Consider the following 24,575-nt stretch of genomic DNA (forward strand, 5'->3'; position numbering starts at 1 on the left):
CTAAAATCTCACCTCTAAACACTCTTGTCATGTACTGTCGCAGCGATCCAATCAGCATTCAAACCACCTCGACCCCACCCTGTGTGGCACCACTACAAACAGTCTTCTCCTCGACCTTCCCTTGATCTGTTATGAACGTCTGCGTCTGATCAGACACACATTTTTCCTGTTAAATACCGCTGTAGGAAATCAGACACTTCTCCATATGGATCTCTTTTGTAAGGTCTATTGTTGTCCTTTATTTGGCCATTTCTGGTCACTTAACATGGCTCAGAGAATCTGTTAATATAAATGTTTATATATGATCAACACCAGGACTGTCTTTCAATATACAGAATGAGTGCATGTTCCAAAAACAGTGCATGGCAGTGCAATTGTGACAAGTGATAGTTCACCCAAAAATAACAATTCTGTCATTATTTACTCATCCTCTTGTCATTTCAAACCTGTATGAATTTCGTTCGTAGGCAGAACACAAAAGAAGATATTTTGAAGAATGTTGTTAACTGGCACCCGTTCACTTGCATTGGTTTTGTGTGCACTCAATAGAAGTGAATGGGGGCCAGTGCTCTGCGGTTACAAACTTTCTTCAGAATATCTTCTTTTGTCTCCTGCGGAAGAAAGAAAGTCATACAGGTTTGAAATGACAAGAGGGTGAGTAAATGATGACAGCAGTGTCGTTTTTGGGTGAACTATCACTTCATAACCACATATGATGAAACAAACTTGCACGGGAGGTAGTATTAGTACAAATGTGTGTTGTAAATGAATAAATATGTAGGTAACTAATTAAAAAAAAAAACAATCATCAACCAGATATGTTATTTGCCGACATTTTGATGGGCATTATTCGTTTTCTCATAAACTTGTATGCGGTTTCTGTAAATCAACCTCAGAACTACATCTAAAGAATAGATGTGCTCAAAACAGTCAACATGTCAGGGTGACTAAGTTTCAACAGACGCATGTGCTGTTTTAGATTTGAGAATGAGTGATCCTGCTGTTGGAAATTTATTACTCATATTAAAATTCAGCGATTAACTACTTCTATTCATGCAATTATGATGTGTAATTACACACTACTGTACTGCTCCTACAGCCACAAAACTAATGCATGACATCCAGGAAGAAGATTTTCAACATGCACCATCCAATTTAAAAACCAACAAATAAGACAAAATCATTCGCGAAAAAATATCGCAATAACAGTAACTATGATAAATAGAGGCGAAATGTTCCAAGACTGCGTGTCACATGCAGGAAGTTATAAAACCACCCATATTAAATCATGAATATTCCAATAACTCCACGCAGAACATGAATTAACACAGACGCCTGGAAATACACACAAAAAACCTCCTGCGTGAAACCCGGCCGGTAGCCAGTAAACAGTAGCCTTCCCAAAACTTCCCTGCCATCTGCAGGGAAAATAACACAACTGCGCGTCTATTAAATCTGCCACTGCCAGCCGTTTACTTTCCACGTGCAAACGCACACCAGACACCTCAATGAACCGTCAGTGACAGGACCGAGCACGCATCCCTGGAAAATGCCCAGGGGAGAGCAAGGAAGATGAATATCTGAGATTCCATTACCTGGCTTGACCCGACCCCTGCCAGTGACCTCCCAGCATGACTTACCTGGGAGGCTTTCTTTATGAGCGGCCGAGGGACTGTAAATCTACAGAAAAAAGGTTGGCTCTGAGTCATGTACAGGGATTCTGGATCCCGGGTGGTTTACGGCCGCAGCGCCGAGGTGCGCGTACTGTAACGAGTTGTGGAAGTTATGGGAGCGGGCCAGCATCATGATATAGATGCTGAATATATGAAGTCTTAATAGCCGTGAATCATTTTGCCTTTCTACATTTATTCGGAGTGTGTACTGCACATTAGAGCTGTGCAAAAAAAAAAACCTGCGACCTCAACCACCTGTTTCAATGCTGCAAAAAATCAAAAGCTAGTGTAGATGGTTTATCATGAGCATAAAAGCGAAATGAAAAAGTTAGTGGTTGTTCATGCATAACTCTCATCACAACTGATTTTGTCACTTGCCATGTCTGTATTACAAATAAGATAAATCTATTGCAATACAACTATTACAATTCTTAATTTCACACATTTCTATCTCATATTATCATTAAGTCATATATAAATCTATTTGCATATATCTGCATGCAAACTCAACTTATGCGCTCAAATTTCCAATTGACAGGTCACACTTGTTGTTCATGGTACTCTCTAGCATTGCTGTTTCTCAAAACCACGTGGAAAACGTCATTACAAAGTTTAACCAACTGTCAGCTGTGTATGTGTTCTGATAAAGCAGAAAAGCACATGTGCGTTAATTCATGCACAGAAGCATCAAGTGGATAGATCGGACCCTCACCTTGCGAGCAGCGCTGAAACTCCCAGCAGTTCAGTGTGTGCGCGCGTCCCTCACGCGCTCCTCGAACTCTTACTAACTCGCGGCTCTCATCCACAAGTCAAGGCATGGCTCTTATTACACTCGAATGCAAGGAGAGGGCGAGAGAGAGGAGGACAACTAGTGAGAGAGAGAACTTAGCCCAACCCAGAAAGATAAGTGAAGCTGGTAAAACTCTCCCAAGCTTGACAAAACTGGAGCGTTTCAACTTTTTTGTAAACTTTCCATCCTCTCCTGAAACTTCTATTAAAGGGAAAGTTCGCCCCCAAAATTAAAAATCTGTCAAACTCACTGTTCATGTTATACCAAACCTGTGATTTACAATGAGAGTAAATGGTGACAATTGGATATAAAGCCTTAAAAATATCACTTAGATTTCGCTACATTTCAAGTTAACAGAAGTCAAACAATATCGTGAAAGTACATTTTAAGTATTTTAATTCACAGAGAACCTTGTTGCCTATTCAATGGCTTCAGAACACTTCTGAAAATAGAATTGATGAAAAGAGATTTTTTGTTGCTTTTTACTTTTTGGATCTGGGGACAGCCCCGGTCGCCATTCACTTTCAATGTTTAGACAAGAGTAGCATTAACAATCTGCATCACCTTTTGCATTCGACAGAAGAAAGTCAGTCATACAGGTTTGAAACGACATGAGGGTGAGTAAATGATGACGGAAGTTTCATTTTGGGTGAACTATCCCTGTAATGATTTTTTCCATTCTAAATCCACAAAGCATCTGGTTCTTACACTACCTATCAGATCTCTGAAACAGCTTTTTCCCTCTAAGATCATCTGCATCAAGTCTTCACTCTCCACTCCCGTCCTCACCTTTTCTCTCTCGCTGCAGCTGTAAAAGGGAAACACACCTGTACGGCTCTTATTAAAGCAGGTGATGACTTCTCGTGACGAGAATTTGCTGAAACCTTCTTCGCTTTTTTCCTGTTCTTTTCACGAAAACTGATGACAGCTCCCCATTATCACGTCACAGAACAAAATCATTCACTCTGTATCTCTGTTGTTCATCTTCTCTTTCAAGAGTTTCATGAGCAATCAGCATTACATCATCTTTATTAAGACTGAGTTAGACTGTAAGTCAAGAGGGTGAATAGTGGGCCTCTGGGATGACTCTCTATTACAATATACCAATTGAGAACAAGCCTGGTGATATTTAGCAAAGACCTTAGCCAAATTTAAAATTGGCCAAGGCAATTTTGGATGTCAGCAAGCAGGACCGTTATTTGATAATGTCACCTAAAGGTAAGCATAATAGCAATGAAAAGGAAAGGACCTAAAACCGAACCCTGGTGGACAACGTTAGGGCGTTTTGTGTGGATTTCTTTGTAATTCTGCAGAGAGACGTTCCAGTGAAGCCAAGAGCTGAAACAAACGGGAATAAAATAGGAGAGGACCTGAACCTTCTTAGAGAACAATGTCACTGACATCTTGCATGAAAGCTAAGTTCAGTTTAGTGGACTGGAAAGACTCGTAGTGTCAATCAAACTATAATGTTGAACTGTGGAAATGTGGCATCGTCTTTCTCCAGAGAGTTTGACCAGGTGGACGAGATTAGATATCGATCTGTAATTACTGACATTTAATAGGTCTGAACCAGGTTTCTTGAGAACTCTTGCAGCTTTGATTTCTACTGGAATCATAACAGGTGAATTCAATTTATAACCAAAGCATATTGGAGAAGGGCCCGAGTGTGAGGGTCTCTTAAAATATCAGTGGATTGATGGAGAAAAGGTTGATGGAGAACATGAAATATTTTTTACAATCTTATCGGACGTAGCCGTGTCAGAGGTCTGGAGGGTACAACGTTAAAGAGTGGCCAGAGTGAACCAGCTCTTATGAAAGGCAATCTCCTCTTGGGCTTTAGGAATGACATCATTTTAGCTGGAGAGGATCTGGAGAAGGAGATGGACAGTAGGATTCAGCAGAATCAAGGAGATGCAATGGGATTAGAGAGTGGAGACTCACTGACCAACTGTGCCAGAAAACGACTGACAAACATGGTCCAGAAATCTTTGGTAGCGTGTAAAATCAGAGTCTGGGTAATAATTAGTTCCAGAAAGTGCACCTAATCCAGCGAACCCAACCTCAGGCACTAATACAATACAGTACAAACATGAACAGCACCGGTGAAACTGACTGACCCTTCCTGGCACTCTTGTACCGGACATAATGCTTCAGAAAAGAAGCACTCGCTTATATGATTCTATGGAATACAGGCCAAAATTTTGAGCAATGTTGCAGTGCTTTTTGGCATACAAATATATATATATATAAGGACTCAGTCTGTGATTCTACATAATATCTCCCTTTGCGTTCCATAAAAATGGGTATGGGTGTGTAAATAATGACCTGTTGCATAAAGCACAAGCAGGCCTGGTGTTGCATTACAAAAGTAATACTGAAATTTAAACGGCTTGAAAATGTTACCTCTCGTGTGGTTGGTTATTTACACGGAAGAAGGCGTATTTCATTCCTGTTGCCTTTTGAAGCAAATTTTGGACAAAAAGAAATGAAGATTTTATCATAACTGTAATGAGAGTATTCGTTATGCAGTGATTTGAACCACTTTAGTTGTTACACGCTACATTGTTTACACGATTTTAAGTAGGCTCAGCCTCCTCTGGATTGTCCATGTCTTTGGACAAAAGCATCTGCTATCCTATAAAAATGTGGCCTCATGCCATGGGCAGCAGATCCAGAGAAGCAAGGCTATCATGCACAGGTGGCTCGTCTACGCCGCCCCTATTCCTGGAACACTCACGTGTTGTCCAGGTTAAGCAAGGCAGAGATGCATGGTGGGCTTATGGCAGCAGTAACTGGGGTGCAATAAGCTCCATATGTGCCCTAACACTGACTGCCAGCGAAGTTCTGTTTTCTCTTGGCCATGTGCTGCCGTCGCGAATCTGACCCCGGGTTGGCGATCAGAGGAATGGAACTGGAGTAACTGAAGTTTCTCCAAAAAATCATTCTTGATCATCGTGAACTTTTGTTTTGAAAGGTACAAAGCTGTTGAATAAGTGTTTATGGTCACTTTTATGAGTGATTTTAGGCTCATGTAATTCCCACATAGGTAAACATGCCATTGGTCATATAAAATGCTTACAAAAGATAAAACAGTGATTCCGCGCTACATTGTTTAGTGAGCCGGGATCTGTTCCATTTTCAAGCGGAATGCAAAATTTTTCCTAAGAGTCATTTTCGTCTTTAATTCCTTCCAATATTTATTGAACTTTCTGGAGTGCTAAAACAGATGAGATACCGTCAGATGCTAAGAACATGGCATATTTCAGCAAAACAAATGAAGAACTGTTTAACAAATCCAAAGCCAGGTTGGTAAAACTCAATTATATGCAATTCTGCTTGGCAGCCCATAATACATTTCTCATTCGGATCAATTACGAAACCGGCTCAGTAATCGCTCCGTTCTCTCGCTGACGTTTTTACTCATTTCCACTCACAAATTAGATTATTTTTGCTGGAATTAAAGTAGCAGTGATTCATGTGTGTTCAAGCCAGTCGCAAAACCATAAATTCGAACAGAACGTGGCTCTGAGATTGTGTTTGGGATTACATGGGAAAAGACCCTAAAAACACGTGTCCGGGACAAAAGATGGATATAAAAATATTCTGGATATGAAAGCACATTAACTCCTGGTTTGACCCTAGAGTGGTTTCTCTTGGATTGACATCTATTCAGCTTGCTAGGGCCATGTTTACTAAAACGGGCCAATGATGTCAAAAGCAGGTCCTGCGTTCATGAAAAGCAATCATGGACAGAATGTGCGCTTCCTTTCTGCAAAACTGAGGTGCTCATGAATGACTTTAGAGTTATGTTGAGGACACTTTGAGTCCATCATTGTTGTTTACTTGTTATTTTGCTATAGTGCAATTTATTCTTAAACAGGTGGATGTGTAGATGAAACTGCTGTGAACTTAAGAGTCATCAATGTTGTTGATTGGGTTGCTTGTTTCGGTAGTGACGTCTTCAGTTTTAACCAACTCATAATGTGATTGCTGCAGTTGGTAATCAAAGCCGAGATGCTTTTATTTTTAAAACCTTTGACTTTGGAAGTGTGGCTTCGTTTGTTGGGTTTCAGCACAGTTCTGCTCTCATATTATTGTATGTTGGTGCTCGACGTCGCCACAGATTCTAATTAAAAACAGACAGAGGCCCGTATTGTTTGCTATGGAAAACAGTGAGTCTAGCGCAAAACTGAAGAGCGTGGTGGGACCTTTATATTCTGTTCACCGCCCTTTATAAAGCAAACTATCTGGACTCTCTCTCTATCTTTCCCAAATAAACATGTGCTGTCCATGTGCGCACACACGGTGTATAGTCTGCTGTGCATTAGATGGCAGATGGGAGGGTTTATTCAGCCAGGTGGTAATGTCAGAGCGCATCAAAGCGTTGCACATTCCATCAGTGCACATTAAACATACAGGGCATTTATCTTGACTTACTGTAGACTGGAATACATTTGGAGACAAAGAACCCATAGGCATGAAGCAAATTTTGATGCAAACAGTTGGGCGTAGAGTTCTGGGCATGCTCAAACCGCACAGACTAGATTTTAATGTTTATAAATTTAGTTTGATATTAAATAATGTACATTCGTACTGCGTGCACAATGTAAAATAACGTACAAACATTTACTCATCGACGCTCATCTTCCTGCTTAGCAAATGTTGTATAAGTGTCCAAATTATGACAAACATGATATGTGGGCCCTTGGAGAAAAATGAAATGTCAAAAAAACGCAAAATATGACGCCTCATAAGCACATCTATACAGACGCTGTCTTTGTACACATCAATAATATATAGGACAACAACTTCAGGTGAAAGCGTGAACAATACATCAACCGTGCACATAAAAACAACCAATCTGACATATTGTCATAGCACTATGTTGAATATTCCGCTTGAGTCCTGCAGATTCCGCTGAGAATGGCCCATACTGTAAGCTTGATTGACAGGTGGAAGATTAGATCAGTGATTGGTTGAAAAGAGCTCCGAAGAGGGTTCTCCCAAGGGTCAGATTTTCAAATCACACCTGCTCCCCTTAATATCGTAGCCCTCGGCGAAAGCAAGCCAGTCAAGACAAGCAATAAATGAGCCTTGAATTGTAATTCATGGTCCTGCTTTCATAGCACATAGTTTTTACTGTACACTTCTGTAGATTGTGTGGGCATGTGGTATACTTAACCATTCCTTCAAGTAGCTAGTATACTTGTTTTCTGATAAAGCAAGGATAGAGATAAAAAAGACAATAACCATAGAGAAGTTGACTTCATTTTTAAAGAAACTATATGTGTGTATGTTACACATATGCTGGTGTTTTTCAAATACAAAAAGAGGAGACGTGTATAACAAGTTGACTAATATATCTATCCTTGATGCATATCGTGCTCTGAACTTTCATTGAAGGTCTCGACAAGCCTGGTGGGGTTAAGGGCGGAACGCCAAACATGAATCTTCATTCAAATGACATTCGTAGCATGCGTCACTTAAGGCAGGTGGCGTTTTTCAGTGTGGTTATGTAAGGCCAAACAACATGCCTTCAAAGTTATTTTCAAGCACAATAAATATTTTCCTTCATGTTTAAACCAGTTTTAGATGTGGCTTGACTTTCACCGCTCATATTGGAAGTGATTTAAGCAAAGAGGTCGAAAAACAATTCGAAAAATCACAGTTTTTTGCAGCTGTGAGGATTGAATTTCAGGCAATTTATGGATATCATCTGTCTTGACCTTCTGGCAGCAGCAGAAAGGAAGTAGGCTGTCATCAGCTACATTGGTTTGTTTGCAGTATGAAACCAAACTTACAATAGGCTAATGAAGTGCAGAAGCTGTTGGAAATCTAGGTGCGTTGGCACTGCCGTGCTGCTGAGGTGGCATTTTAGGCACGAGCGATTCATAACCACTTACTGAATTATACTTCTCACAGCCTTGTTTGGGAACCAGGACCAAAAAAGCTAAACCATCATCTGGACCTCAGCGTGTCTCGGCATCAGACGTGAACGAGAACAATGGAACGCAGACATGTGACCGATCTGCTTCCATTTAGGACCAAGAGAACATTTGGCTTGGAGATAAAGCAGTCCCATATGACTTGTTCTCCTCTGCCTTTAAGTTATTCATTGGATCCAAGTCAACTGGTCGTCATGTTCTAAACGGTCATGGATCGTTGTGTGCTGTGTTAAAACCTATTCACACCTAATTTACAAATTTTCTGTACAGAAACCAGGCAAGACTGGAATTAATGCGAATTTCTATGAACTCTTTCACACGAAAAAGATGTTTATTTGTTTCATTCGAGTATCCATACGAACATTTAGCATTGGCCTCAACGGTAATCCTTTCTGTAATCATTTTTTGTGCAACTTATAAATATGTATGTATATCATGTATATGATGTGATTGATTTAAAAAAAACTTTTGGAAAGTAATTCCTGCAGGATTATTTTCAAATTAGTGGAAATTTGTTAGAATTAGTGAAGCATATGCATCAGGCACATGATTTTCCCAAGGCGACATTGAATTACTTCTGAATTAATAATTCAATAATTTATTGCAATGGATTAACATTTATTCATTTTGCTGTCCCATGAAATCTGTAATTCTATAATTTATCGTAAAAAAAGGTGTATAGTGTGTATTTTCAACATTCAACAAAAAATGTAAATAAATATAACATTATAATATTATGTCATTGTGTTACATATAATACATTATATAATACACATACTGCATATTTTGTATTAATACATTAACATTTCTTTTTTTAACATTTAATAATAATAATAATAATAATAATAATGATGTAATTTTTTTGTAAGTAGAAAAAAGTAACAACATAAAAATTAGGCAATGGTAACAAATAGTTTTATTTTTGTTCAAATTTTTTGTTTTACCATTTGAACACCTTCTGTGGTCATTGTTGTATTGTTGGTTGGTAAGAAATTACTATGGATGGTTTCAGCGGCAACAAGATAAACAAGCGTTACTGTATGTGGCCCAAACTTAACTTCTGGTAGACCTCCGCAAAGAGTCAATAACTGTTAAGTATTTTCATTTAATTTAATACAAGACATGAATATGAATATAAATTAAATATTAAATAAATAGTTATATTATTAGCCACTAGCCAGTTAACTTTGGGCCAGGCGTGTGCGTCTGATGAACCCGTCTTTAGTCTATGATCCCAGATTTAGGGTTGAGGCCAAAAAGTCAACAAATAATATTAGTTCATTACAATTCTTCAGGAAAGATTCCACAGCCTTGAAATGATGAGGAAAAGCCTTTTCCCGTTCTCCAGCATAAATCACTTGACCTGGTCTCCTTTCAGCTATCAAATGATCTCTATTAATCACATATGCTAAATTCTGCAGTGGAGGATTTATTATAGTTCACGCCACCCAGAATAAACCAGAAAATTCTGAATAAATCAGCTCTTTTGATATAGCTTCATAGATGCAACTAAGAGTTCACGAGTTTGCCTATGCAGACAATATCAATAGAGCAAGAGTAGAAAATGGTATGCGTATTTGGCGTGCTGTGTTTCTACCGAACCCGGAGCACTCCCGAGGAGAGGAGCCGCGGTGGTGGAGGGATGCAGAAAGCAGTAGAGAGAACGCAGGTAAGACAGCTTTGTCTATTTATAGGAGAGCTTGCGTGAGCTGATCAGGTAGATGCTGTGATTGCTGATAGTGGATCAGGCGAGTTGATACTTTAGTGTAAGAAAATGTGACTTTTGGATAGCAGCAAACTCTGTAAAACATCACTTAAAACAAATCGCTTTGACCTGGAAGAGAAGCGTCCATCTTACCTCAGAGAGCAGCTCAAGAGCAGGTAAAGCGGGTTGTTATGCACGCCTTGGCAAATCAGATGTTGTGTTGTTTTTGTACGTGGAGCGCGGGTGCTATCTGAGTTTACATTATAGTTACAAAATTGTAAAACTACAACAGAGTATATGGAGTTCGGGCCTATTGTGAATATATTCAACGTTTTGATTAAAAGTGCCATAGAATAGAAAACTGTATTTACCTAGGCATTGATGAATAATAAGAGGTCTGTACATGGAAATGACATATCGTGAGCCTCAAACACTATTGTTTCCTCCTTCTTGTGTAAATCTTGTGCATGCAAAAGACCACTGAAAAAGAGGCCAATCCCAACATAACACTGACTGTGACGTTACAGTCGGGATGTACGCCCCCAACGTTGCATATACCCGCCCATGTTCTAGGCCAGCCGGACCTCTAGATCATCTAAAAATCACCTCTGAGGAAGTTGCTTTGATTCGGATCAGTATGTGAGTAACATACTAACATACCAAGATATGTTGTTGTTGTAATATTAGCTGTGTGACGGAGAAGTTTTGAGCATGTTTATCTGGAGCCGCTTTAATATTGTACTCGTCCAGATGCTTGAGAGAGAGAGCAAGAGCGCGTTGGAGCTGAAACTGGAGAGCGAGCGAGAGCGCGTATTACTCTTTTACTCAATGATGAATAAACTTTCACTTAATCCGCGGGTCACATGCGTTCCGAACCGCAGAGCACGATCCGTTTCACCACAATACCGCAGCGGAGAGGAATAGAAAACGCGCGTTGTAGAGTTGTTTGTCCGTTTAGGGCTGCTGTACAAAACATGGCGGCGAATTCAATGTATGTAGGCCTGCTCTGTATGTAGATATAAATAGCTTATTCTAAGGTATTACAAACATAACGGTTCATTACGTAAGGTCTTTATACACCTCTGAAGAAATAGTTTTGTATATTATATTGCATTTCTGTCAATAGATCCTCTTAAAAATGCCATATTGTTCCTTTAACGAGGTAAGATACTTTTTAGTTAACCAGTTTCTTTGCTTTTCTAGACTATAACTCATCAAAAAACATCAATGACATTATACAAAGCAACCTCATTATGTGACTATAGTTTGTTTTCTCCTTTAGCTTTTTACCTCACAAAAATAAATAACCGCCATTTTCACACGTATTATGTTTCCACAAAATTGATGGGCTGTCCTTTTTTAGTAAATGTGCCACATTTTTTCCAGTTACGTTAAGGCCCACTGCACACTTAAATACCGTTTAAATCCTGAAACGTTAACGCCATTTGAGCGAATGGAGCAAATCCGTCAGAATGGAGATAAACTTGTTTCAGTGCTAAATATCTATTCAGTGTCAGTTTAACTTCTAACCCAGTGTGACTTCTAACCCAGCTAACACAGTATCGTTGTGACAACGTACCTGGACCGGACCATATTCGTTGCCACGACGTACCATAATAACGTTCCAGCGACGTAACTTTGTGATTCCCATATTCGTCCTGACGACGTAACATTGGACGTTGTTGGGACATGGTGATTACCTCCTGAAGACATACCTGGACCGTACCATATTCGTTGCAGCGACATACCAAAAAATGTTTCTGGGAGGTGATGAGCACGTCCTAACGACCAAACAGTCACGTTGTTAAAATCTTTTTATTTAATTTAATTTAAACAATTATCATCCCTCACATGGAGGATTAAATTAATTTGTGATTTAATCTGTGCGTTAAAGATTACATTTTATGCATAATTGGAGAAATTCTCTATTCAAATTTGTATAAAACACAGTATAACGATAAATAAAACTCAACACAGTACTGTACATCACAATCAGATATTTTATTTAGATACTGAAGTAAATGACATAAATAATCAAAGACTTCAACACAATATAGAGGATTTAAAGCAGATATTTATTGACAGAGATGAATAAACATTATGTTTAGGCTTAACATTATGTTCTTACCACATAAGTTTAGCAGGTTATCCGTTTTTAGAAACAACAATCAAAAGCTTCTTTAGTCACACTAAAATATGTGTTTACTCTCACATCTGTAAGGTATAAAGTAAAGAAAGAATATTAACAAACTGCTAAAGTAAAATCAGGCAGTGAGGTAAAAAGAAATGACTGTTAATGTTTAAATGATTAGAGCGCGCGGCTCTTTGCAGAATAAAGAAGGTGAGTGCGTGCTGGAGACGTGGACGCACATATCAGATGCGCACGCACAAAATAAATAGTTGTAATTGTGGTATCGAATTAAACTCCAGTTTAATAGCTGTCAGAAGTCAGATTAATAGCATTCGTCTTGACATTATAAGAGATTTTACTATGATCATAAATTTTCCATACAATAACAGATTCATTAATCAAATGACCAGTGTTCCAGGTCATCTGAAGACGAGTACATCACGTCGCTACAACGTTCTCAACGGAATCAATTCACGACGTTATTTGAGGACGTGGCTCAGACGTTTCTGGAACGTAAGCAAAAATGACCAGTGTCCAGGTTATCTGAAGACCAGTACATCACGTCGCTACAACGTTATCCATGGGATTAATTCACAACGTTATTTGAGGACGTGGCTAGGACGTTTCTGGAACGTAAGCAAAAATTCTAAGAAATGGAACGTTGCCAAGACGTCCTGAGAATGTCGTCACATAGTAATGTTACGGTGACCAAATGAAGACGATCTGGCGACGTTGTCAGGACGTACTGTTTTAGCTGGGAATATAATGCTCTGTATCTTTCAGGTCATTCTGGTCTGTTCGTTCACTTCTCATTACAGTAAGTGAATATTGTAACGCTACTTGAGAAGTTTTAAGTCACTCAGATTGACCCAAACCAATGCCATGCACACACTGATGAAAACTCACTTCCCTTACACTTAAATATGTCTGGCTGCACACCCATAGTTTATATACAACACACAACAAGTTATGCATTACTACAATACGTCAACCAATAAGGATGTGTTTGTGGGGGAAAGGGCTAGCCTATTGCCCTAACAGTTATCTGGATATAATGCTGCCAAGAATTCAGTTGCCAGTTTTATCTTTATGGGGGCAGAGAACTATAGAACTATACTGTATCTTCTGGAATGTTGTCTGTAGAAAAAAATGAAATGAATGTGTAACAGTGGGGTTCATTTTCTTTTTTGCCAAGGTAAAAATAATACATTGTCATTTAAGTAGTTTATTACGTTCATCAGTTCCTTTACCACTTTAAGCAGAGTTCATCGTGGTTGTGAAATCACAAGTTGTGTCAATAAATAAACTTACATTTCTTCCATTTTAGCTGTAGTTTGGACCATAAAGATTGACCTTATCAACTGTATTTGTTATTCACAATTAATATCAGTAAGTCCATTTTGCACATAAAAATCACCCTAAAGTCCTGTTATCGTTATCATTTAAAGGAATATTTCACCAATAAATGACAATTTTCATAATTTACTAAACCTTATGTCATTCTAAACCTGTACGTATTTATGCGGCAGAACACAAAAAAAAGATATTTCGAAGAATGATGATCATCAAACAATATTGGACCCCTGTTGTTATACAATCTATGGTAACAAAACCACTGAGACATTTCTCAAATTACTTTTTTATATACAGTCATAGTTTCAGAATGACATAATGGTGAATTAATCTATTGCTACTTCTGTTGCTAAACAGGCCTATACATAGTCTACATTTTTGCAAAAGTGGACTTAAGCTAATATGCAAATATGTGCTTGTTTTTCCAGTAACACTATCTCCTCGATTTCAGCAAAAAGAATGTTTAGCCATTTTGTCATAATACAATGTATAGTACATAGTACAATCGAGTACAATGTAACAGGTGTTAGTATTTATATTTATTTTTGGCTTTGTTATTTTTGACAGGACAGTGGAGACAGACAGGAAGTGATGAAGAGGAAAGAGGGCAGCAGGATCGTGAAAGGACCACGACCCGGGTCTTGAAATCAGGTCGCCCAAAGCGCAGTTGCACCGCATGTCTGTAGCACAATCCACACGACTACAGGGTCTGACAGGTGTTAGTATTTTCTGATGTAAACTATGGCTACAGTTTTGATGACAGTTATTTAAAATGCACAAGGCTGCATGTGGCATATTTCAGTTTCAACAGTATAAAGGTTGAATAGGATTCACGTTCACAAGGATTCACAAGGGCTAGCTCAGGGATGGGGAACTTTGATCTTGGAGGGCCACTGTCCTGCACGTTTCTCTCTCTCTCTCTCTCTCTTTCTCTCTCTCGCTCTCTCTCTCTCTCTCTCGAAATACATCACGAGTCATGTTCGGTAAAATTTATTCGGCCACTTCACATATTCGGCCTTGCATTTTTTGTTATTTTCGGCCGAACATTTTCGGTGCATCCCTATTTTTTTGTTTAGTTCATAAACACGTTTGTTTCGTAGGCTACTTTACACATTGCATAATGTTTTCAACAAAAAAGCACAGGATAAGCTTGTTCTAAAATGGTCACAAAATCTTAATTAATTAACAATATCTATAACTAATGTTAAGTGCACCCATGGGAGAAGTGTAGGCTAGTGCGCTTAAACAATATTTTTAAGAAGCTGTTCTGTATTTAAACGGCAAAATTGCATGTTGTCTAGCTAAGGCATTTATTAATTTAATTGTTTTATTAGCCCACCCTCTAAACTGTTAAGCCTCCCCTTAGCACCCCCAAGAAAAAAGTCCTGGCGCCGCCCCTGATACAGAAGCACAATGTGGATTTAGTGCTTTAGTCCATACAGTGGATATTGGTAAAGAGTGAGTGTTTCTATAGTCTATATGAATAGAAAGAGCGGAAAAGATTTGGACAGAGGAGACGGTGCTCCTAAATGTGGATTCCGCCACATAGATACCCTTGGCCACATAGAGACAGAGAAGAGACCTCAGACCACAGAAACATACAATTATCCCAAACAAGAAGGACCGGCCAAGCTCTTCCCACTGCAGTGGACAACAACAGCACATATATACCAGCATTATGTGCAAACGTGCACACACGCAAAGAACATGGGTAGCCACTTGTTTTGAGCTTTAAATCATCACCTCTTTAAATGGCTTTTAGAATGATAAACAAATAAGCAAAACAGTTCTTTGGTACACAGAGTTTACAGAATTGTCTATTGTACGGAACTGAACAGAAATGTCATTGCAGTGTGTAACGTAGCTTTCCTTCAATTTTGACGATCTGCAAAGTTGTTAATCCAAAAAGTCCATGATAAATTAAGATATTGGCTTCCAAAGTAAGGAGTCGACTCCGAACCGCCCAAACAAATCGTTAGGCTTTCGAATCTTTTGAGTGTAACATCGATACGTCACAGTGTAATGCATCAGCACAATGCCCGCCTTCCCGCGAAACAGGAACACCTGACCTGCCCACTAGCACTTCAGGTAGTGTTGCGTATACAACATGTCGAGGGGACGCTGTGTTTTGTGCTGTGAACGCAAATGTACTTTGTTTTCGCTGCCAAAGGATAACGATGTGAAGGATCAGTGGCTAAATGTTTTTTCCCAACAATACCACTGCAGTACAATTCCAACCTTGTGTTATGTGCTCGTCATTTTACCGATGACTGCTTCTCAAATTTTGGCGAGTTCAACGCGGGATTTGCCAGCCGCCTGACCCTGAAAGATAAGTCAATACCAACAAGCGGAACCACAACCTGTAAGTATGATAAATACGTTATGTGTACATGTTGAATTGAGGGCTTACAATATAAAGTAATTGTGCTAATCCGTGTTGTATATGTAGTACAGCTGTAGGTTTCATGGTAAACAACGTATAACAGTGTTACAGTTTTAATAATCCAACTCTTACCTAATAATGTGGCGGTTATTGTAGACTGTTGTCATTCTACATGTCGTAGTATTATACAAACTGTATCCCTTTATCGTTTAGTCACAGTAGCACTTTGCTAATGTGTCTCACATTATGGTTTTGTCAAGTGTGCAAAGTTTAGCTGTGGTCACGATCCCCTTCAAACAAAACGGTTTGCTTGTCATTATTTTAAAAACGGACTGCAACACTATATAATTTTATCATGTAAAGGTGTGTGCATTATCTTTGGAAGCTCTCGCTAACTTGCTCAGTTACTCCTCTCTGTATAATCAAAGTAATTATCAACTTTTGGATAGAGCTGTTGTTGTTCTCCCACAGCTATGACGAAAAAAGATCAATAGGAAACAATAGTCTGAATGGTTTATGAAGATAAGTTTATGAAGATAAAAACTTGATATGGTAATACTGATGCCATTTTTACACACAGCGTCTTTGTTTACAAAAACCTTCCTGAGATAAGAACTGTGGTAATGGGCGTTTCGTTTCTGACATGCAGTGTATGAAGAAAGACCAATCACAACTGATTGGGCCAGTTGGCCAATCGGAGCGCACTGGACGTCGCGGTAGGGAGAAGCTTAGAGACGCGGAACATTTGAACAGCTTCGGAGGAATCGTTTAGGGATCGTTGAGAAATGGATAGATATTAATGCATATTTTAAGAAAATAGCACCTTTTTTTTACCTTTGATACATTTGAACATGTTGTTGGGGACTCTAATACAACATTAGGACACTTACAAAAACCTTTAAACCTGCTCTTTAATTAAAACGCACAAAAAAATAAAAATTTACACCACAAAGTCACAATTAAAGTCGGGTATGTAAAATGAACATGTACACTAACACTCGAAAAATGGTATAGTGTTTACCGCTACAGCTACAGCTATATCGTCACCATATAGTATTACATATGGGCAGAAAATGCGTTAATTAATGGATTAAGTCCATATACAGTGAGCCTTGTTACTTAAACAGCTATTATTTAAAGGAGTAGTTCACTTTAAAATAAGCCCTTTTGACTTTCCATAGTAGGAATAAAAATTACTATGTAAAGTCAATGGGGGCTTATTTTGAAGTGAACTACTCCTTTAACTTGTAGGCTAAATCATATGTGCATTATTTTAAAAACAGACAGTATGTATAATAAACAAGTATATCTGCATAAACATGCAGTTAGAGTAAAAAGCTGACAGACTGATGTCTGATCAGAATGACAAGTTCTCTAATGTTTTAAGTAGCACTTTCACTGCCTGCGTCTCTCTCATCTTTCGTGTCAAATGCATTACTGTGTTATGACTGAACTCCGCGTCAAAACTACATTCATCTAGTTTTGATAGACAATCCGGACAATCATCTGATAGATGGAGCGGTCCTAAAAGATGCCTGACATGAACCGCATGCGGTAAGTGAAATTAAGTCATATGTCTGTGTTTTGTTGGCAATGGGTGCTCACGTGCTTTAATTCCGCCTATCCCCCCCCCCACACATGCGTTGTATGTTTTTTGGAACTAATCGTACAGCTGTATCTGTCTTTTATAAATGTGATCAAACTAAAGACTCTACGGATATTTGAAGGGTATGATACTATTCTGTAAATGCTTAAGATTAACACGAGATATGCAGAAACTGTCTGAGAAAACCTGAGGGTGAAAAATGATAACAGTATTTTTCTTTTGTATTTTATTACATATTATGTTATTATAAATTTATCATATATATTTTTGGGTGAACTATGCATTTAATAATAGTCATAGTATCTAATAATATTTAAAAAAAAAGATAAAAAATACAGTATAAATAAAAAAAATCTAGCAAGTAAACCCATATTTAAGAAAGTCTCAATTTTTATGCGCACGGTAAAAATATGGAAAATGTTTTCTCCATCCTTTATTAAAACGGCCAATTTATTTTCCTATCATAACCACTATTTTTTCCAGTTAACTGTATTTTTTTGCATTCGTCTTATTTTTTCTCTGCTGGCCACAGCCCTATCAGAAGAGACTCACCGGTCAAACTAAAACACGCACACAAATGTTTTTTTCAGAACACGGTCCAGTAAGCATCAAACTTCAGCCACACATCCGGCTCCAGAAACCTAATCGCCAGCCTGCGAGCATATGTGATTCCTGACATTCCAGCAGGGATGCGAGTGCCTCTCACCTTTGAGGTGCGCATTTGCGATGCTGTAAGACATACTGTGCTCCTAGACGCTGTAGATTACCGTGATATGTTTCATCATCCCTGGACGATGTCCAATATTATCTGCGCCAGCTGCTCTCAAAAGGGCTCGCCCAAAGAGAGGGAGTTTAGTGATCAAAGCGAGGAGAAGAGAGAGAGGCTTTGGGTTTCTTTAATCGAGGGTATACGCAAGCTCACATATTTCAAATAGAACCGCGGCTGCCTGCAAGCTGGATACTAGCGAGTTATCAGAACAGGATGAATAAATTCCATCATGATCTGCTTTGTTTATATTATATATGGGATATGGCATCCTGGTGAAGGGGGATTTTGGACCAGTGTGGTCTCACTGTGGGTGGAGACACCCGGCGCTCATAAATAAAAGTCTCGCAACAGATAATTGCTAGTTAGGAGATTGTTTCTTTATTTCATCATATTTAAAACATAGTGTCAGCATTTTATTACAATAAATACAAGGCATTGAATTGTTTTGATTGATATGCATCTCTTAAAAAAACGCTTGCTTTCATTCAAGATAGATTTATTGAAATTTTCCCATCTACTCTAGTGCACTACAACATACTAGAGGTGTTGTTCGGCTGTTTTACTATCTAAGCACGTCTTTTCTTGCATGGACATTGCGTTCTGCGCTATGGAGTACAGCCAGTTCTGTGCAGACTAAGTGTTCCACATTCCGTCACCTTTTTAATGATAGAGAAATAAAACGCTATCGCACTCCTCCGACAATTCAATTTGCATTCCGCGACTTGGAAAGTGTCTAATGGCTTTGCCGTTACTGGCATGTTTGAGGTACATAGTGTCAGAGTTCCTTGCGCTGATGAGTGGCAGAAATTTTCGGTTTAGGACGACATAGTTCCATGCTGTAACGCAATAAAACGTGAAACAATCCACATGGACTGAATGCATTTTATTGGCATTGTAGTAACGGGTTATATAAAGTGTGATCTCAGAGCTGAGTCTGAGCCATCGTTTATCTAAAGTCACTTCAAATGAAGATCTTAAGACCCTCAAATGAAATGTAAGGCTGTGATGTGTATTTTGAAAGGGTAGACAAGGTTACGCTAAAAATAACCTAAAACGGCAGAATCCAAAGTGAGTTCTGACTGAATGCATATGATTTTGAAAAATATTTCTGTGTGTTATTAAAAAGTTGGATAGACCTCATGTGGAACGATTTTATGAATAATAAATAAACATATGTTTCATTATGTCTTTTTGAAATATTTATTAAGTTGAATAATTTATTATTTGTCAAATCTAGCTGTTGTTAAAAAAATCTGAGAGAGTCATGTTTATGTGCACAGCGAGTATATATATAAATAACTAGATAACTAGCCGCATTAGCATCTGTTTCTATGGGCTGCTATACGTAGGTCGTCCGCCATATTGGAACGGTGTGAGCCGGTCGGTGTTGCCAAGTCTGCTGCTTTCCCGTGGAATTGGGTTACTTTGTAACTGTTTCTCCGGTTTGTTTCATCCACAGGTTAGGAGTGGAAGGATTTCGTCAATCTCAAGATGATTTTATTTATGAATCTTAAGTTCTGTTATTTGGAGTAGGGACATTAGGCTTTTGGTGAAGGATTTTGTTTCACAGATCTGGCAACCCTGCCAAAGCGGTCTGTTAACACTCAAGAGCAAACTGATTATGTGTGATTATGAAAACATATTTGTTGTTGCATAAACTCAAACGTTATATTTGCTACACTAACACATCACAACAACGAAAGGGTATACAATTTTTCGGGAATTAAAATGTGTTGTGGCATTGTAGCAAACTGTGAGTGACATCAGAGGACCCTTCCAAGATGGCGGACGCGGCTACATGCCTGGAGCGCTTGAATGAGGCATCTAGTTATTTATATCTATGATGATGTACTGTAGGTTATAAAATGAAGAATTCCGGTCCTACATCCTGATTGGTCGATCGAGCTTTTCACGCTTCAAAAGCAAAGCACATTTACGAGCATCTATCCTAAACTATATGTTAGTTCCAGTCCTCGATTCTGATTGGTCAATAGCTGTGCTTTATTCAAGTAATAAAACAAGCCATCACAAGCCAAATGTCACAAGAACCAACAATATCAATGTCAAGGTTTCATTATGAAGCTGCTGTGAAATGCAAAGACAAACACTTATTGTCTTGCTGACATCACCCATCAAGACTAAATACTACATGCTTGACGTCTCTATAGTGACAGACATAATAAGGTCACTGTCAATTATTCCAATCATCTAATATCAGCACATCCACGTCTGCGTGAATGCCTGCATTAAACTCCATGTGTAAAACCATGCAAGTTTTCCTTCAATGTTTCCTGCTGAATGCAGAAAGACAGAGTCACGTTTCAAGCGCTTCAATAACCGTGGCAAATGGTTTCAGGGTTTACATTGATCTCCGCCTCTGTGGAGAACTAATGACATTTTCTATCCGTCAGTAGATGCAATAACAGTAGGTTCTCACTCAGTACTGTAGTTCTACCCTCCTCATGTCCCTCCGCTGACCCTGGAGCTTCTAGACCCGTCAATAACCCTTGAAGAGGGGGAGAAGGGGGACTTTAAAAGGTGAAAGACAAATATCTCACCCAGCTTGACAGTGAGTGGTGGGTTTCCCGTGTGTACCTCTCCATCTGAACGTCTACATTAATCCTCAGAACAACAGAGCAGTCAATAGTTACAAGAGCTTAGAATGAGGGCCTTTGGGTCATCAGAAACACAAGCAACACGTTTTGGTTGTTTATGAAAGACTGGAACGATGAAGGTTGATGGAAGGTTGAAGCTGTGTAACTTGAACACGACTGGGCGTCCGTTAACCACTTATAGGCTTATAAAATGAGACTAGAGAAGTGGGGTGAGAATGGGGGAAATTCAAAGTACGCAGAAAGTTAGACTTCCCAGCAGGTTTTGAGGTGTGTTTCTTTATTCTGAATTGAAATGTATTGCTGATATGATCAAATAATTTGTCCTGTTACCATTAAAATAAGTTACACATAGGATGTGCAAACAACACTACATTTGTCTATCTAATTGACTGTCCCAGACAGGGGCGGAGCATTCTGTTTGTCTTACCAATGGAGGACGGTTGGAATGTTTGGGGAAACAGTCCTCATATTTCCAATTAATTTTGTCAAGAAATCAGCACAAAAAATACACAAAGGGTTCTTCTCCAAGCCTGTGGTCTCCAAACGTATCAAATAACAGGAGAACTCTCACGAGTGTTTATTTCCCCCTTAGCAACTATAGTCACTCAAAACCTTCTGAAATTCCCAACAAAGCACCTGAAGTTGCAATCATTTAAACTCTAACCCTGGTTTTTACAGCACCACATTTCTCAGACTGTCAACATGAACGTCCCAGCCTCTTCACACCCACCCCAACACAGAACAGCACACATTTTATTTTCTTCCCAAACCACAAGAGTACACCAATGTACCCAGTGGAAAGCCTGTTTTCTTAAGCCTGATGTTGACGTTCTGCTTTGAAGCCTGTTTTCTTACCAAAAAGTCAGAGGCACCCTAACTAGATGTGACACATTATTGGTGAAATAGGGTCCCCAAAAGGGCACGGCTTATTAATAGACATTTTTCATTGCGCTCGTCTCCACTGCATTCCACAAGCACAAAGACTTACTGTTAAAAGAAGATGGATCGCGGCGGATAACTGGACATATTTGACATGCGGGAGACAGATTGTGTTTCGCAGGAGCGTGAATACGCCAATGCATTTATCTGATTCTTTTTCAAGCGAGAACCGCTGAACTGGACAAGATGGAATCAGGCACAATCCAAATACAAAGATTCAAAACAATTACACATACTTGTTTGATAAAGTGCTGCGTTCATTCAATGGCACAGAAAGGTTACTCTTCAATGTTTATTACATGGTAATAATAGTATAATAATGCTCCTGCCACTGATGTCAGTATCACTCTGTCAGCGGACAGCTTAACCTCTGGCCTCACTCTTTGATGATTTCTCTGGGGTGTGTTCTGCAGATCTCTCAACCAGACTTTATTAAGAACTTCGGAACATTGAGTACCCCAAGCCTGTTGAGGTAAAAAAGGCTCCCCCTCTTAAAACTTAATCAAACCAAGTCTGAATCTTTGGCATTAAAACGGCAAACGAATACATATAGGCATCACTCCTAAATCCAGAGTATTGTTTTGCAATGATCAGTGTTTTCTAGGGATGCAACAATATTATCAATTTCATGGTATCGCAATAGCAAAATTGTCTCAATATTATCGTGGTCACATGACTGTATGAAACGATAGGTCTTCCGGGCCTTTAACATAGAGAATGTTAAACAATATGATTAGCTCGATTAGCAATATGATTAGATTACCTCGGTCAAGGTCCAGGTGGTGCAGTTTTTTTATTTTATAAGAGTCAAGAGTTTTGAGTCATTTGACCTATCTCATACTATACCTCATAGCTCAAAGCAACAGTTATCATTAAAGGATAAAGAAAAGAGGACAGAATATGAAATGGTTCATTTGGGCATCACTGCAATGTTCAATAATCGTTTATTAAACACTTATGGCACTTTTTTCCAAGTCTTCATTTGTCTTTTTAAATACCGCAGTAAATATTGTACCGCAGACATTACACCGAGGTGTTATCGTACCGTGAGATTTTGATATCGTTACATCCCTAGCTTGATTCAACATTTGCTTGGATCTTGAAGAATTAATTTGGATATTTGAACTTTTTCCAAGAATTGAAGGAAGTCTGAAATCATCTTTTTTATTTAGGGGAGACTAGGTGGCGACAGAGTTACCTTCAAATATGTGCATATTTACACCGAACAGTTTATATCTACGGCAAAAACGTAACGATTTTACGAGGTGGCTAATTTTGGCTTATTGGTATCAATACCTTCTTCACACCGTGTCTACACCGGACCGTGTTTTGTACGATTCACAACACACAAATTCATACGAATTAGCCACCTCGTAAAATAGTTAGAAATTCCCTGTAAGATCAGGTTGGCCATGACTGGACTTGACCTAATAGAGAAAACAAATGCAGTGTACTACAGCGCCACTTGTGGCAATGATAAACATGCAACACATGCTTGCATTATAAATTATGATCAAATACATTTACAGCGGAGTGACACAAAACCAAGCCACCATAGTGAGATAGCTAAAGATTTTGGCACCTGTTGTTAACTCTGATTTTACAGGGACTTTCACACAATCAGCATCCTTTGAACTGGCCAAGACCGGAACACAATATGTAAATAAATGTAAGATGCATAATCTTTATTTATCAGATCCACGGAGAACAGATGGAGACCCACCTGGGAATTTTGCCAGCTGACCAGATGTCGACGTCTGCAGGCCAGATCCAAATGAAAAGAGGCATGAGGTGTCTCCTAAAACACACAAAACAGCAATGAATATTTCCCTTCATTAACCAGTGGGATATTACTTCTGCAAAAAATACACACAATACAGCAGCAGCATGTAAGAAACATGGCATTTGTTGAGAATTACTAGAATAGGAAGTTGATAAAGACCAATTTATGAATATCCAAAGATCTTATAACAAGTCTCAAAACAGTAAAAAATCTGAAACTTTTACCTCTATATCACCATCACTCACATTCACAATCACACATTTTCCGCAAAATCATACCAGATCGCTGATAAAAATCAACATCAAATAAACAGTTTGTTATATATTATGTTAGTGTATGGAATCCAAATGTTTTGAAACTGTGAATCACGTAATGTCCCCTGTGGGTCTGAAGTTTTTCAAAGTCCTTCCGTGCTTCCAAACCCCATGTCTCTGGCCTATACTCACACTCTATTTATGTCAGAAAATGAAGTTGAACACTTGGCCCCTCCTAAATCTGTAAACTACAATTAAGATAAATTCCAAGTTTATTTCCAAACGCCATCCTTGTTCCAGACCATGTGAAAGACTAGTGTCTAAAATTATAACACTTTGGTTCAGGCAACCATCGGGTCAGCCAATTCCTCTATCATCTTCTCCTGTGCGCCTGACTGCGAGTATGAGAAGTGGTTAAACGCATTTGTATCGTCTGTCACTCGTACACACACATACGCCCAGGAACTTGATTTACAATATGTATATACAGATGATGTGATTATGGCTGGCGTTGGTCTTCTTTCATCAGTAGGAATCATTTCTGCATTTGAGTGACAGGCGTGTAATTGGAAATCAGTTTCACTATGTCACTTCACACAATGTCGGGCCTCTTACAGAGGCCAGTATTC

At 38.9% G+C, this 24,575-nt stretch overlaps 1 protein-coding gene across 5 annotated transcripts in view; it reads right to left on the minus strand.

Annotated features, from left to right (window-relative positions):
- LOC130551831 (zinc finger protein 469) overlaps positions 1 to 24,575 on the minus strand; it is a 237,125-nt gene that overhangs the window by 71,236 nt on the left and 141,314 nt on the right. For 2 of the 5 annotated variants that reach the window (XM_057329784.1, XM_057329785.1), the window contains one exon: positions 23,633 to 23,707. The gene's annotated coding sequence lies outside the window, so the exon portion shown is untranslated. Of the gene's footprint in view, positions 1 to 2,385; positions 2,500 to 23,632; positions 23,708 to 24,575 lie in introns of those variants that run through there. The other 3 variants (XM_057329786.1, XM_057329783.1, XM_057329787.1) reach the window with 2 other exon arrangements.

This window comes from Triplophysa rosa, linkage group LG3 (assembly GCF_024868665.1).
Source record: "Triplophysa rosa linkage group LG3, Trosa_1v2, whole genome shotgun sequence".
NCBI classification, from domain to species: domain Eukaryota; kingdom Metazoa; phylum Chordata; class Actinopteri; order Cypriniformes; family Nemacheilidae; genus Triplophysa; species Triplophysa rosa.